The sequence below is a fragment of the Miscanthus floridulus genome, chromosome 6, assembly GCF_019320115.1.
Source record: "Miscanthus floridulus cultivar M001 chromosome 6, ASM1932011v1, whole genome shotgun sequence".
Classification (NCBI taxonomy): domain Eukaryota; kingdom Viridiplantae; phylum Streptophyta; class Magnoliopsida; order Poales; family Poaceae; genus Miscanthus; species Miscanthus floridulus.
This window is the reverse complement of record NC_089585.1, coordinates 96,331,814-96,348,692: the sequence shown is the minus strand read 5'-3', so window position 1 is coordinate 96,348,692 and position 16,879 is coordinate 96,331,814. Positions and strand designations below refer to the sequence as shown.

Below are 16,879 nucleotides of genomic sequence, written 5' to 3'. Positions count from 1 at the left end.
GATACATATCCATCAGTGTACTATCGAGTGCCAAGCTTCTTGGCTGAAGATCTATATATACTATGGGGAAGTTGAGACCGACCTCCTGCAGTCCTGCTACTCGAACAGAGAAAGAAGTCGCCACCGAGCCGCTGCTGCAAGAACCGCTCCACTCCATAAGGTATGGCCGATGTCCCACGCGGCGCCGAAGAGACCGTCGCTCGGACTCGCGTACAAGTAGGACGGCTTCACGCTCGGTTGACTAGTCGAGGCATGATGTGTTGGATGTCGGACGAGACCGCGAAAAAGACAGGAAAGTCGATCGGCCCCCTCCCAAATTTAGTGGTACGGATGTTTGACACTAATTTAGAGTATTAAATATAAATTAATTATAAAAATAATTACACAGTTTGAAATTAATTTGCGAAATGAATCTATTAAGCATAATTAGTCTATGATTTGACAATGTGATGCTACATTAACACATGCTAATGATGGATTAGTTAGTCTTAATAAATTTATCTCGCGAATTAGTCATGGCTTCTATAATTAGTTTTATTATTAGTATCCAAACATCCTCTAAATACATGGACCTTCAATGCTTTATTATAATAGCTATGTATATCTCCTACATAAATATATTAGTCATGAGTCCCCTAGCGGTTTGGGCCGCGACAGTCGCATCTCCAGCCCTCTCCTCTAAGACCGGCCTGGATGTACACGCCGAGCAAGGTGATGTCCCTCGGCTCGAAGTACAGATCGTCGGTGCTGTCTCTGAGGCTACTGATCCTCCCCTTGCCGTGCCCAAATCGTGGCTCGTCGAACGAAATGAATTGGACGGTCATCAGTATCTGACAGTCCGTTGAGCCATTTGATAGAGACAGGGTAGGCGCGCCCGCCGCCGTCGCCGCCGCCGCTTTGGTCGTCCAGGAAGAATCTGAACTCGAAATCACGGTACGAGTAAGTGTGGTTGCTCGGAAACGAATCCTTGCTCTTCTTGTCGTTGCTCAGCGTGGCCTTGAGATAATGCTGCTTCGCCGTCTCAAGCATTGTATGGTTGTACTGGTACGCCACGTCAGAGAGGTTGCCACGGATGACCTTCGTAAAGCTCGACGCTGTTATTGGACTGGAGACTACACCAGCGTGGCTGTTGGCGCTCGCGTTCCAGAGCAAGCTGGCGGCGACGCTCCGGTCGCGAATGGTCCACACGGCCGGGAACCAGAAGCTCATTCCGATCCCGCGCTCGCGCACCTCCAGGTTTTCCGTAGCGGATGGCCCCGAAGCCAAGCGCTCTACCCGGCAAGCGCTAAGGCAGAGCCGGCTCGTCGCAGAGTCCCAGAACCCGTCGGCGACGACGGCTTGTTCTTCGACAAAGAAGCGGTCCATGGGCGTCGTCCACAGGCTGGTATCGTTGGAGAACACCGCATAGACGCGCACCGCGCCGTTAGCGGCGCAGCGCACCTGGTTCACGTTCATCCGTGGCTCACGCAACCACGGCAGTGAGGAGCCGGAGCCGGAGGAGGAGGAGGTGTTTGACGCGTGCCTGCTCCCGTACTCCAGTATGTAGTTAGTGATGAGCCGGGCTCTGAGGGCCGAACAAGAGAAGCCTCTGTGCTGCGCCTGCGGCGGCATGAGAGCGCGCCCCGCGGTGGCCTCCGGCTCCATGGGCGTTGGGGGGCACGAGGCACGCCCGCTGTACTTGTAGACGTCGTCGCCCTCGGCGTACGTGACCAGGGAGACGGCCTCGAAATCGGCTGGGACAGCTGGGAACGCGGAGGCGGAGGGCGACGTCCGCGTAGTGTTTTACGGAGCCGCCGGCCACGGCGGCGGCGTGCTCGGTGCCCGCGCCGACCATGCAGAGTTCAGCAGAGGTGGAGTAGTAGTAGCCGTCTAGGTGGAAGGAAATAGAATGGGCGCGATGGTCGCGCATGGTGTCACCGTTGTACTCATAGGTCTCCACACGGTAGCCGAAGAGGGTGAGAGTGGCGGTGAGATGGATCAAGGCGGGGTCGGTCGTGCGGGAGACGCCGTCGGAGATGAATGTGAAGAAGCGGTCGTGGAGGTTGAAGTTGAAGGAGCGGTGGTGTTTGGCGGAGGCCGCCACCGTTGTCGGGGTAGAAGAGGCTGTCTGCACCGCTGCCTGAGAAGAAGCCAGTGGAGAGATGGAAGGAGCTGACGAGTTCATGAATGTCCTCGCCGACGTCGATGGGAAGGTCGGGAGCAGGAGATGGGGACGAGCAGTGGGAGGAGTAGGAGGACGGGACAGCGGCTGCGAGGGTGGTGGCGATGGACGACAGGAGGAGCAGGACCACAACCACAATGCGGACTTGGCGAGTGCAATGGCGGGGATTATTGCTGGGCGGTGGTGCCATGTTTAGCACTTTAGCTTGGTGATGATGAAGTGTGGTATGGTCTCGTCGGTGTGGCTGGTGTTTAAGTAGAGGAAGGTGAGGCACAAACACGGCAATATAAAGGGAATGTTTGCCGATTGGACGTCACCGTCCGTCTAACATTGATGAAAAGTGACGATCTATCCATTGTTGACCGGATAGCTTCGGAGTTCCGCGAGACCTTAGTTTCTTTTTTTTTTCCTGAAAAATGCGTTTAACAAAACTAAACATATTTTGTTGCCGAACGAAGCTTATCACTAACGTGAATCCTGTATTTCAGGTGTCTGTTTTTTTTTTTTTTTTTTTGCCGTTCAAACAATTGTCTTTTAGTTATACTAGTTAATTGTAGCATAAATAAAATCATCTTAAAATTCGGACACCTAAATTATATTATTGAAGAGTTTTAATGGACCACTTTGCTTAGAAACGCATGCTATCATTTTGTGGCATGGTAGCATTGGTCCCTTGTGATGACGAGAAGGTCCACAGAACTTTCGGAGTTGTTTCAAGCACGTACGTCGCTTTTGGTTTCATGCATCGACGAACGACGATTACATTGCATCACGAGGAAAACGAAAGAACAACATAGTGGGCATTTGTTCCTTCCTGTAAGACGCTGTGTCCCTGCGTGCCTCAAATTATAATAATGTACTGTTGACTGACAGCGCCTCACACGACCTAAATCCTAATGGCAAACGTACATGTTCTGACGGAGTATTATTTCTTTCTCAACAGGGCAGGCGGCGCATCGAGGTGGCTTCCTAAACGAGCATTCATGTGGCGATGCTTACTACTTTTCCAAGTAATTAAACGTCAACCTTAGTTTGTTATTATTCATATATATGGCACTATTTTTTTAATGAAGAGAGACATGCAAAGCAAAACCAATATAAAAAAGCTCCATTTGGGCAAGGGATCGATGGTTAGTTTTAAAGACGGAGACACACTTGCAGAAGAGGACTCATGCATGAGCATGACGACGTGGATCGGGAGATGCGGTCTCGGGTTTCAATGTTCTGTAATGGTCAAATGGGTCAAAAAGGTTCATTGTTGAAAAATGGCTGTATCATTGTATCAAGAAGATAGAATTTTAAGAAAAATACAAGAGATGCCGTTCTCGACTTCTCAGCCCGGCTGATACCTTAAAGGGGCTATATTTTGGCTATGACATCCTTGTGATCCATTGGGATCAACCTAAACTACGCGTGGGCCTATGGCTCATGGCCGAAGGCCGGTGAGCTGCTCCACTTGTTATCGCCCTGGATGCTAGGAACAACTCATCGGGTGCCCTTGAAGTAGGATTCGGACGAACGCTTGGCCGCAGAGGAACTCGGTATTGATGGTGCCTGGAACCCCATCTTCTTCATGAGCATTACTTCGCCGCGTTTGGATGTCGGGATGTGGTCCATCTGCTGATTAGCAATCCGCCTACTCCTAAGGGGCAAGGTCCGCTTTGGCGCCGGCTTCTGCTTGGGCGAGGAGTTGATGAGAGGTGGTTGCCTCATTACCTGGACCTCCTCGGTGAACCTGGCCAGTCGCTTGGCGGCCTCCCTCGATGTGGGCGTGTCCTCAGTGCTTAGCTCAGTTGTTGCTGTGCCATCGGTCGCTTCAGTTTGCGGTCCGACAACCATGCACTGAGCCGAAGGCAGAGCCGTTGAGTGTGCCTTCGTCGGGGAGGACGGTGGGACCTCCATCCCAACCTGGTCGACGGTTGCGCCTGCATGATCGACTCGTCTCGTCGTGGTTGGTGCTGCATCAGAGGGCAGGAGCAGATGGCTTCCACTGGCCACCTCATGCCGCAGGGGCGTCGCCGGCTTGGCTTCAGTGGCCGGCGTCGGGTCTAATGCCAGACAGGGTGCAGGGGCATCCTGGTTGGAGGTCACCTCTACCGGATCGACCTCAACCTGTAGACCGAAGTTCTTTCCTGTCTCGCGGTCGTGGGTGGTTAACGTGATCCTAGGATCACAGTAGAATCATGGGATTCGAGGCAGGATGTCATTCGATGTCCTGTCCATGACCAGGCTGCGTTGCGGAGGCGGATTCGAAGTTGCATGGGTCCCACAGGTCAGGGACTGCAGGAGGTGTCGTCAATTTCTCCACCGAAGGTGCCATGGTGGCTGCCGCCGCCGTTGTCTGTGCGGCGGCAGGAGGCGAAGAGGCTGGAGGGGTCGTGCCGCTCGCTTGCGAGCCCGATAGCATGCCTGGGCTGCCCGGAGCCCAGCTCACCCTGACAGAGCGACGTTGGCCAGAGTCCGCAACGCCTACCCTGCCAGTCCCCTGTGAGCGAGAGCACCTACAGTCCCTGGCCAGGTGCCCAAATCCTCGGCAACAAAAACATCGCAGCGGTAGGCGGCAGGTGGCGATGCAGTGGGTGAAGGATAAGCAGTTCAGGCAGCGGTCGCGGAACGGCTCCGGGATGCCGCGCTGGCGTGGGCGCCTGCTTCTGGTGACGCGAGCGGCCGCCAGCGGGTCCGCTTGTTGGGGCAGCATCTCCCTCCACCCCTCAGAGTCCGGTGGTGAGATGCGTCGTCGTCTTCGTGGCGGCACACGCGCGCCCAGGCGTTGGTGAACAGGGATGCGCGCGGCGGTGCCTTGGCCCGCCTCACCGCGTTCACCCAGTCGCTGGTGGGCTGGGACACATGTGGCGGCGCCATGGCCCACCGTGCCGTGGTCGCCCAGTCGGAGTCGTTGGATGTTGATTTGTTGTACAAATTGATTTCACAACAACGAAGCATTGATGATTTGTATTCTAAATCTGTGCTACTGTGAACTAGGCTTGCCATTCGGTGAAATCAGTTATCAATAATTTCGATTTTGACAAAATGTTAACTAAATTTGTTGCCAAAAAACCAATAGCAGACCAACCTCGTTTTTTATTAAATCAGTTTGATTTGGAGACAATGCAACAACATAATTGTATTGGAAACCACCAAACAAAAAATGCATCACACAATAAAACAAAAGAAAAAGCAACAAAGAATGTTTCTAACAAAGAAAGTATCATAGAAATACATTTAAATATGCACCGGACACTGTTTTAGTGTTTAATATAATGGTCACAAAGAAATTCGGTTAATACCCGCTCAGAATCGGATAAATCACCGACTGAATAGCGCAAAAAAGTTTTCACTGAATAGTTCACGAAAATTTCGGTAATCAACTTTTTCGTTTAAACTCGATTTTTGTTTGGATTTGGTTAATCTATTTTGCTGAAGTCTTGCCCACCCCTATTGAAAACCATGCCCCAAATATGGCACTTGGATGACAAACTTTCGATTATAATATATAGCATGTATCCAACTAAGACACTAGAAAAACATTTATCGCATATCGGGAACGTTATAACTAACATAGACACTCGAAGTCACGGTGTTTTATCCGTATGGGTTCATTTACCGGTTACCAGCACGGCACATATATGAGGTACTTGTTTGGTTGCTTAAGGCGGTGTTTGGGACTGCTCCGCTCCACGTTTGTTAGCCAAATGGTTTCAGCTCCACGCACTCTGTTCGAGGAAAAATGGTGCAATTGTGAAAATCACCTAAAGAGGTGCTCCACAAACTCTAGTTTTTTTTTGAAGCTACTCAACGGTGTAGTTTGTGGAGCAGTCCCAAATACCCTCTAAATATTCCGAAGGATGCCAAGCCAAACTTTGGCTCCTTTGACCAGAATTGACCTCGTTTGGGTGCTAAATTTTGGCTTGGCGGCCCTCTCATTTGTCCATGCTAGTTCATTTTGGTGGCCAAAAACCATGGTCACCAATTTTGATGACCAAAGTTTGGCTAGTGCATGGTACATTTCGGTGAAAATCAAGCATGCCCTTATTTCTTTTTATTTGCATTGGGTACCAGGCTACCAGCATAACTGCATAGGGTGATTCAGCTTGAGCATATACCGTTGCTAGCGAATCGATTGTTCCTGTTTGCGAGCAGTATCGATCGAGGTGTTAAAATGTTGTGGCAAGCTGCCGATCGCAGCAATTAAAAAAAGTGAGGACATACAGAGACGCGATATCTGGTTGACAAATACAGAGCACACAGATCGCGCGAGACGATGTTTTGTGCTGCGTGAATGAAAAACTGAAAATAAACGTTGCAGCTTTTCTGGTTTGATAATTCCATAAAGTATACGACCAATAGATTTCAAATAGGAGTGTTAAGCAAACGACGTGGGCTATGGCGGTTTGCCCGATTCCTAAGTCTCCACACAGCGCGTATCATATGGATCAGACGACGACCAACCGAAGGATCAGCCTCGTCGCCTCAATATGAACATGTGCATGCATGCCTCAGGCCACTAGCTAAACATGTGCGTATCATATGGATCAGACTCGCCTCAATATGAGCATGTGCATCCATGCCTTAAACATGTGAACGAACGTGACAAGGAAAAACACCCAGTGCGACAGGATGAACTCCAACGCGACGCACCCCAGGAAAATAATAACGACGTGCATGGCCATTGACATGGCACGAGGTTCCTCGCGGTTCCTCCTACCGGCTCGGAGGCTCCAAAAGACGGTGAAGACACAGGAGAGCGTCGTGGAGGCCACTGTGACGATGCGCTGCGGGTCCATCCGCCAGATCGACGTGGAAACCTGCTGCTGCTGCCGGATTTCACTGTTTGCGTGCGTCTCGGGGGCTGCAGGGGACGGGGAGGAGCAGTGGGAGGAGTAGGAAGTGGGGACAACGGCGGCGAGGGCCGCGGTTGACGACGACAGGAGGAGGGTGAGGAGGAACAAGACCAGCTGGCGAGTGCAACGGCCGTGCTTGCTGGGCTGTGGCGCCATGTTTGCGTGCGTCTCGGGCGGACGAATTGTGGATGCTCCCGTCGGTGTGGCTGGCGTTTTAAGTAGCGGTGGCTGGTGGAGCTAGCCGTGCCGGTGACGGTGAGGAGGATAGGGACACCGATGAGGCGATGACCGACCCATTGGCTATTAGAACGTTGAAGTAGGCTAGAACTTTCGTAGTAACTTCAAAAGCTAGTGTCACATGCGAATTTATTTTTATTTTTAACACTTTTTTTTAAACTATTTCTAAATCTAACACCGTTTGTTTTTTATTTTCAAATCTAACACTTTTAGCCGCGCCTGTTGCCATGGCGCGGCGAAACGTATATGCCACGTCATGCTATGCATGGTGGCGCGGCGGAAGGATGACGTGACGAAGACCGGGAACGCTGACTGATGACGTAGCAGGGTCTGCCGCGCCACCGATCAGGACGTGTCAGTGATCTTGGCGCGACACTGACGCGCCTTGATCAGTGGCGCGGCAGAGCCATGGGCACAGAAGGTGGAGCAGTTGAAAGCGGCAGAGACGTCGATGGCTTGGCAGAGAGAGCAGAGACATGGGACACAAGGTGGAGCAGTTGAAAGCGACGTATGTGAGCATGTGAGAGAATAGTGGACCCAGAAACAAAGAACTAGCGTGTAATGCCTGCATTGCACAGTGATGTAGCCTCAAACCTGCTTGTAGCCTCGGTACCTACGTGGTGATTAGCTTTTTCTTGGAACCACCAACTTTTCTCCGCCAACTTTACATCATTGCTCTTTTTGGGCATAACTTTGGCTGTCACCTTGTCGTCTTGGTTGTGGAAGAACATATGCTATTTGTGCTTAATTGGGTGGTGTAGAATTAAGCTAAAAATCCTCTTACGTACAATGTCTCCTACGTTGTTTAGTCGTAGATACTGAAAACCATTGACGGGGACAGCATTATGTATTATATAGAACATCGTCTTTTCTCCGTATGAATATTCGGCCGCCATTTGCTAAAAGAAAACAGTGTTTGTGACCAACAATTATTGTTCAAATTTTCTAATACCTCCATCCAATTCTAAGTTTGGTCTAAGTCAAACTATCTTTTCTTTAACTAAGTTAAATAAAGCAATATCAATATTTATGAGTTTAAATAAATATATTATGAAAACATATTCCATAAAAAATATAATGATACTTGTTTAGTATGATAAATATTGATTTTTTATATAAATTTGGTCAAAATTAAGATAATTTGACTTAGCACTATGCTACAATTAGTCATAGAAGTATTTATATCTTGCTACATCAATCTAGAAGAATTAAAAGGCAAATCAGAAAAAAGGCTCTTTCAAAGTCTGAAGTCATCGACAAGACCTGTTCTCCATTCACTGGTTCACACCGGCACTCAGAATAGTGCAGTTTAATTGTATGCTTTATCCAATAAGCTCAATGCTTGGTCGATGTCAACATAATTTTCCAAGTCATATGCACATGGAGTCACCCCAAAAAAACATGGCCTTTTTTCAATACTTAGAAGAACTGTGCATCATCGTATTAATAAGCAAAGAGAATTGGACCGGTTACAAACAGTTCAACAACCATTTGGTCATGTTCGCTTCGCTAAAAAAAAAAAACCGAAACACTGTTCCTGCTGATTTGTCGTGAGAGAAAAACATTATTCCAGGTTAAAAAACAAGCTGAAAATACGAATTAGAAGACAAGCAAACATGGCCAATATGCACGGCTAAGATTTGATCGCACATATCAAATGGATGAAGCTAAAAATGTGGGCACTGACAGTAGCAAACAGATTTTTCGGCAAGCCAATTATGAAGACGAAATCACGAAACCCTCACGATTGAGCTCATATAGTCATGGGTGGGCCGGGACCAGGTTGAATTTGGGTTGACGATTGATGGTGACTTGCCTTCTAATCCACCCTCTCTCAGCACATAATTTTGCTGCCTTTTTGCGTGCACAGTTTGTTAGAGAGGTCTCCGTCGCCGCAGCGTTGGCTTCTCTAGGGCCTTGTTTAATTGGTGAATTTTTTTTGGAAAAATAATACTCTAGCATTTTCATTGTTATTTGGTAATTAGTGTCCAATCATAATTTAATTAGGCTTAAAAAATTCGTCTCGTGAATTTCGTCTAAACTGTGTAATTAGTTTTATTTTTTATTTATATTTAATGCTTCATGTATGCGTCTAAAGATTCGATGTGACGGGGAATCTTAAAAATTTTTGTAAAATTTTGGAAACTAAACTCTACCTTAGCTCCACTTGTGCGCATCAGACCCTTTTTTTTTGTAAAATAAAATGTGTAGTACGGCACCCACCACAGCATCCATCCATGCCCGTCAGGCAGGCCGTCACATGCGCATCTTGTAAGCTAGTTCACTGGTCACGTTCGCTCCAGGCTATTATTCTCAGCAGTGATGGGAGCATGCATACACTTGAACAAATTACATAACTGAAAAAATGTTTTTTTAGAGAACAACTGAATAAATAATTCGGCCTATAATATATGCTCATAAACATAACCAATAACGGACCCAACGCTTAATTATTGTAGCTAGCCCGAGCGAGCACATTGTGCCGATTAGCACCGACGGAGCTTAGTTAGGTCATAGTGGGCCATGCAGGGGTGGATCCAGCAGTGTGTGTGTGTGTGTGTGTGGGGGGGGGGGGGCTCAAGCCGCCCCTACCCAAACCGAAGCAGTGCAAATTACTATAGAGCCCCTATAAATTTTTAGACAAAATTCTATAGTGTAGAGGGCTGAGACTTAAGATCGAGCAGCATTGTTGTTCAGTCCCCCCTAAAATATTTCCTGAATTCGCCGCTGGGGCCATGCATGGCCCCCTAAGCTAGAGAAATTGGTAATGAATGTTTTAATTTCACCACTTTAAGTCATAATAAAATAATAATATGCCCCCTCTCATTACATTTCATATCACGTTGTCTCCTCCTTATTTCGTGCCCAACCTCTGCTAGTGCCGATTAGGTCGTATGTTTTGGAGCTATGCCACTGAACATAACTTAAAATTTACTGCCGGTAATATGTGATCTCATGCCTTTTCTTATAGAAACCACAAACTTCGGATATCTTCAAGGTTTATGTGTCTAGATTCGAAATTAACAGGGGCAAGTACTAGTTAAGATTTCTTTTTTATCAAAAGGATCTACTAGAAATGATTGGCCCGAACATATTATGGCGTCCTAAACTGCTGAGAGCAGGCCGAACGCGGTGGAGAAAAGTTGGTGCTTCCAAGAAAAAGCTAATCACCACGTAGGTACCGAGGCTACAGCACTGTACAATACATGCATTACACGCTAGTTCTTCTAGCCTGTTCGGTAGGACCGAAAAATAAACCAAAATACTATTCCGACAGATTGCTGTGAGAGAAAAATATTGTTCTGCCCGAAAACACGGTTCTCGTGAACAGTTGTTTCATGAGTGGGCTGACTGACCAGCCAGCCAAACACCCAGTTCGTTTCTGGGTCCACTGTTCTCTCACATGCTCACATACGTCGCTTTCAACTGCTCCACCTTCTGTCCCATGTCTCTGCTGCTCTCTCTTTGTCAAGCCATCGATGCCTCTGCCGCTTTCAACTGCTCCACCTTCTATGCCACGGTTCTGTCGCGCCACCGATCAGAGCGCGTTAGTGTCGCGCCAAGATCGGTGACGCGACAGACTCTGCCACGTCATCGGTCAGCGCCTCCCGTCTTCGTCACGTCATCTTCCCGCCGTGCCATCATGTATGACTCGGCACAGGCGTTTCGCCGCGCCAGGCGCGGCCAAAAGTGTTAGATTTGGAAATAAAAAACAAACCGTGTTAGATTTAGAAATAATTTACAAAAAGTGTTAAAAATAAAAAAAATCTCACATGCATGGTTTCATGCATCCACCAGAGGGATGAAAACGGTACAGATATTTTCCGACCGTATTCGAAACCGAATCCGTTTAGAGGGGTTGAGATCTATCCGTATCCGAGTCCGGATATCCAACATCCGATATCGTATCCGTATCCAAATACTCAAATCGCATATTTATGATGTCGATATCCAATCGTATCCTATCCGGCATAGTTGACACTATCCGTATTCGAATCCGAATCCGGACAGAAATATAAAAACAAATGTAATATCGGTGATATCCGTCCGTATCCGATCCATTTTCATCCCTCCCCACGATTACTCAATTAGTTACGTCACGAGCAAAAACGAAGCAGAGAGACCATCTGCTCTGCGTACCTATCTTTTGTTCAGTCTGCGCGTGCTTAAAAAAAACTCGATCCTCAGATGGCTAGACAGCCCCGGAGCTTTGTGTTTTAACAAGAAGACCACTCACGTAGGTCGAAAAAACCTCCGAATCTCATACCCTGCCCACACAGGGGCCCATAACCCTATGAGTGGGCCGGTTCGTAACTTGGAAAATGCAGAGCAGACGAGGGAATTTTTCCCCTCCGACCAGCATAAATCGCCTTCGAGAGGGTTCGATCCCAAGTGTCGGGTACCATTAAACGGGGTACCCCGAACGTTTACCAAAAGAATCACTTAAGCCCTATCAAAAACAAAGTCAAAAGGTGAAACATCGGTTGACCTCCGGCATTGTCCGAGCCCACCGGCTCTCCGCCTCGCATGAGGCCTCGCACGGGAGGCCTCGACGGCCTGCCAAATCTCCGCCTCGCGCGAGGTGTCGCACAGGAGGCCTCGACGAGGAACCAATTCTCCGTCTCGCCCGAGGCCCCACGTGTAAAGCTTCGAAATGAGACAGTGATTCTCCGTATCGCTCGAGGCCGGCTCGGTAATAACCCGTCGCTTCTGGCTCGACCAATCTTTTCGACAGCGCGTCGTGTCCCATTAATGCGCCAACCACTCCCGCAATATCAGCCGGACGACGGCTCGACACTACGAAGCGGCCGATGAGATGGGAAGTCACGTCAACGCCATAGCATCCTGGATAGGGCGTGGTGGGGATTACCGGCCACTGTGCTCTGGTGCTGTGCCCACAATCAGTGCCTGCACTACACTATGCCACCTAACCCCCGCCCCAGAGACAACGCGGCATGGGGATTCAAGTCCGGGTCACCATAGCCTCGGAATCAGTGTATGAGACCAACTACTCCCTCTAAGCCTCGGCAATCCACTTCAGGGTCTCGGCAACCCCGGGATTCACATCTACCGAGCCTCCCACGATGGCTCGGCCTCGGCACCAACTAAGCCTCAGCTTCTCGCACAGTCAACACACAGTGACCAGCATGCCGACCGCCACGCTCGCTTCAAGATAACACTGGAGCTCCCATGACGCACAGGATCGGATGTGACCGGCGCGTCGCCCCAGTACTTCAAGGACGAGACCACTCCGTCGCCCATGCCACCACTGTAACAGGCTACAGGGCTTGGACATGCCGCCTCTGTCCGCACGACACCATGTAGCTAGCGAATGTATCACTCTTGTCCCCCTTCAACTATAAAAGGGAGGGACCTGGGCCGTTTCTAGGATCGGACACTTACGATTAGGCCTATGCCCACGCAACGAACTCACGCATAAACACGTAGACAAACGCTCGAGCTTCCCTACTACCTGAGATCAACATCTCAAGCAATCCACGTCGCTCCACGTAGAGACCTGGGACTAGCTCCCTCTCTCGCCCTGCTTGTAACCCCCTACTATGAGCACTTCGGTGCAAGGAATATAAGATCGATCTCTCAAGCTGGACGTAGGGTGCTCATTACCCAAACCAGTATAAACCTTGTGTCTCTTTGCATCACCATCTGGGATTGGGAACACGTAGTACAAATTTACTAGTTGGTTGAGGGCCCACCGGTCCAAAACACCGACAGTTGGCGTGCCAGGTAGGGGCCTCTACGTGTCAGCTTCGTCGTCCCAACAAGTTTCGATGGCAAACCCCGTATGACCGCTACGTCTCGGCACGGTGATCTAGTTTGGGAGCCTAGAGTTCATGTCTCTAGGATGTGAGTATGATATGGTACTTCTCACACCCCGAGCCCCGCCGACCGATGACGACGTCACGCACCCACAGCCCAGGCGCAGGCGGCGCCCGGGCGGCCGCTCTCGCCGCGCTCGCCAGGCACGACGCGAGCGGGGTCACCCCGACACCACGCGAACTCAGGGCGACATGCCGCTCTCCACCGGTATCCCATGCCCAGCTGTTGGCACAAGGTCCTTGGTTGGGGACCTGTCTAGCCTGAACCTGGATAAGGGAAAGACGCCGGTGGCATGCGACAACGCCCCATCATCAAGCTCTGCCCCTCCACCTCCTGAGGAGCCAGCTCTGGTGAAGCAGAACCAGGCGATGGCACCATCTCTGTACCCCTTCGGGTTGAGAAATGTCGCCGCCTCCTATGCTTATGCCTATGCTTCTACTCACGCGGAGCCCTCGGGACACCACCAATGTTTCGCCCTCAACTTCGGTACCGCGACTTTGACTCACTCCCACACCGACTCCTCGGAGGAGGACGAGGCGTGGGCCGAAGCGGATTTCTCTGGGCTTCGCAACCCTAAAGCCATGCGTCGCTTTCTGGCCACGAGTGACTATTGCTTTGGCTACTCCGACTCTGATGATGAAGGTACTTACGATCCCACTCGCGAGTGCTTCCACGTCGGACTCGGGATGCCAAGCATGGGCGATGAGGATGAGGGGGCAGGCAACCGTACTCCGCTTCGCCAGGGAACGGGCGATACCACGCCCTCACGCATTGTCCCACCAGCAGCACAAAACGAGAACCTTGCCCTTGGACAACTTCGACGCTCGGACCTGGAGCAGCTCTGTGAGCTTCAGGCCAAGGTCGAGCAAGATCGACTCCTTCTGCAACAGCTCTGAGACACTCTCGAGCAGGAGCAGTAGGGTCACGGTGATGGCGGAGGAGCCCGGTAGCGGGCTCACGACGTCCACCACCGCATCAACGACGACAAAGGGGGCGAGCATCCCCCAATCTTCAATCACGCTAGCCAAAATGTCGTGGCTGTGGTGATGCTAGTCCGCACGATGCCCGAGCCCTCTACCACGGAGAGGCGATGGGTCCGCGGCGAGCTTCGGGATCTCCTCGAGACCACCGCGGTGCAGCAGGCCAAGAGTTCCGCCTCTCGACGGTGCGGAGCCACCTCAGACCTCCCCTCGGCACCGCATCGGCAGGATAGGGAGGCCTCGGTTTGTCCCAACCCCGCTCGAGCGTCGACAATCAACAGGGTCCCCTTTTTGCATGACCGCCTCGATAACCGACGCGAGGCACGGGATGACCACGAGGTGGTCAGTAGGCGACGACGCCATGACAATGAGGGGCCCGCCCACGGCTACCATCCACACCGAGGTGGCTGCTACGACAGTGGGGAGGACCGTAGCCCCTCTCCTGAACCGCCTGGCCCCTGAGTTTTTAGCAGGGCCATCCTCGGCGCTCAGTTTCTAGCCCAGTTTTGCCAACCGGCCAACCTCACGAAATACAGCGACGAAACCAACCCCGAGCTTTGGCTGGCCGATTACCACCTGGCTTGTCAGCTAGGTGGCACGGACAATGACCTGCTCATCATCCGCAACCTCCCCTTGCTCTTGTCAGACTTGGCACGAGCCTGGCTCGAACACCTTCCTCCCTCACAGATCCACGACTGGCGCGACTTGGTTAGGATCTTCGTCGGGAATTTCCAGGGCACATACGTGCGCCCTGGAAACTCCTAGGACCTTAAGAGCTATCGCCAGAAACCGGACGAGTCTCTCCGAGACTTCATCTGACGCTTCTCCAAATAGTGCATCGAGTTGTCCAGCGTCAGCGACTCAGAAATCGTCCAGGCTTTCCTCTCTGGCACGACCTACCGAGACTTGGTCCGAGAGTTAGGCCGGAACATGCCGCGCTCGGCTGCCGCGCTCCTCGACATCGCCACCAACTTTGCCTCAGGCGAAGAGGCAGTTGGAGCCATCTTCCCTGACAACGACGCCAAGGGGAAGCGGAGGGACGAGGCCACCGAGGCCTCGGCTCCTCGCCTCCCTAGGAAAAAGAAAAAGGGTCGCTAGGGGAAGCAGGAGATCCTCGAGGCTGATCTAGTCGCGGTCGCAGAGCGCAAGAATCCCCGAGGCCCCAAGGGCCCCAGGCTCTTTGACGACATGCTAAAGAAGCCCTACCCTTATCACCAGGGCCCAGTGAGGCACGCCCTCAAAGATTGCACCATGCTTCGGTGTTATTACGCCAAGCTCGGGCTCCCCAATGACGATGCCAAGAAGAGGGGCGCCGGCGACCGGGACGACAACAAGGACGAAGGGTTCCCCGAGGTGCACAACGCCTTCATGATCTTTGGCAGACCCTCGGCGTGCCTTACGACGCGCTAGCGAAAGAGGGAATGCCGCGAGGTCTTCTCGGTTAAGGTGGCCACTCCCCGATACCTCGACTGGTCTCAGGAGGTGATCACCTTTGATCGAGATGACCACCCCGACCATGTCCCAAATCCTAGGTAGTACCCACTCGTTGTCGACCCGATCATCGGCAACACCCGACTCACCAAGGTGTTGATGGACGGAGGCAGCGGCCTCAATATCCTCTACGCCAACACCCTGGAGCTCCTGGAGATCGACCGGTCATGGCTTCGGGGTGATGCCGCGCCTTTCCATGGCATCATGTCGGGGAAACGCACGCGACCCCTCGGGCGCATCGACCTTCCCGTTTACTTCGGCACCCCCTCCAACTACCGCAAGGAGGTTCTTACCTTCGAGGTGGTTGGGTTCAAGGGAACCTACCATGCCATCCTAGGGCGGCCATGCTACGCCAAGTTCATGGTGGTCCCCAACTACACCCACCTCAAGCTCAAGATGTCGGGTCCCAACGGCATCATCACGATTGAGTCCACGTACGAACATGCATACGACTGCGACATCGAGTGCATCGAGTACGCCGAGGCTCTCGTGGAGGCCGAGGCCCTCATCGTCGACCTCGATCGACTCGGCAGCCAGCTGCCCGAGCCCAAGCGTCGACCTGGGACTTTTGAGCCCGTAGAGGCTGTCAAACTCATCCCAGTCGACCCCGCCTACCCCGATGACCGGGCGCTGAGGATCAGCGCCACTCTCGACATCAAATAGGAAGCCATGCTCGTCGACTTTCTCCACGCGAATGCCGATATGTTCGCATGGAGTCCCTCGGACATGCCGGGCATACCAAGGGATGTCGCTAAGCACGCCTTGGACATCTAGGCCGGCTCTAGACTGCTGAAGCAGCGCCTACGCCGATTCGATGAGGAAAAACGTAGGACCATCGGCGAGGAGGTGCAGAAGCTCTTGGCGGCCAGATTCATCAAGGAAGTATCCCATCTAGAGTGGTTGGCTAACTCCGTGTTAGTCAAGAAGAAAAATGGGAAGTGGAGGATGTGTGTAGACTACACCGGTTTGAATAAAGACTGTTCGAAAGTCCCCTTCCCATTACCTTGAATCGATCAAATCGTTGACTCCACTGCGGGATGCGAGACCCTGTCTTTCCTTGATGAGTATTCCGATTACCATCAAATCAAGATAAAAGAGTCTGACCAGCTCGCGACTTCTTTTATCACACCATTCGGCATGTACTGCTATGTGACTATGCCTTTCGACCTCAAAAACACAGGGGCCACATACCAGCGGTGCATGACCTAGGTCTTTGGCGAGCACATCGGGCGAACCGTCGAGGCCTATGTGGATGACATCGTGGTCAAGACCATAAGGGCCAGGGATCTCATCGATGACCTGGAGATAGCCTTCAAATGCCTCAGAGAGAA

At 51.4% G+C, this 16,879-nt stretch overlaps 1 pseudogene; it reads right to left on the bottom strand.

Moving 5' to 3' along the window:
* Window positions 1–621: 621 nt before the first annotated feature.
* LOC136458707 (uncharacterized) lies at window positions 622–2,622 on the bottom strand (annotated as a pseudogene).
* Window positions 2,623–16,879: the final 14,257 nt, after the last annotated feature.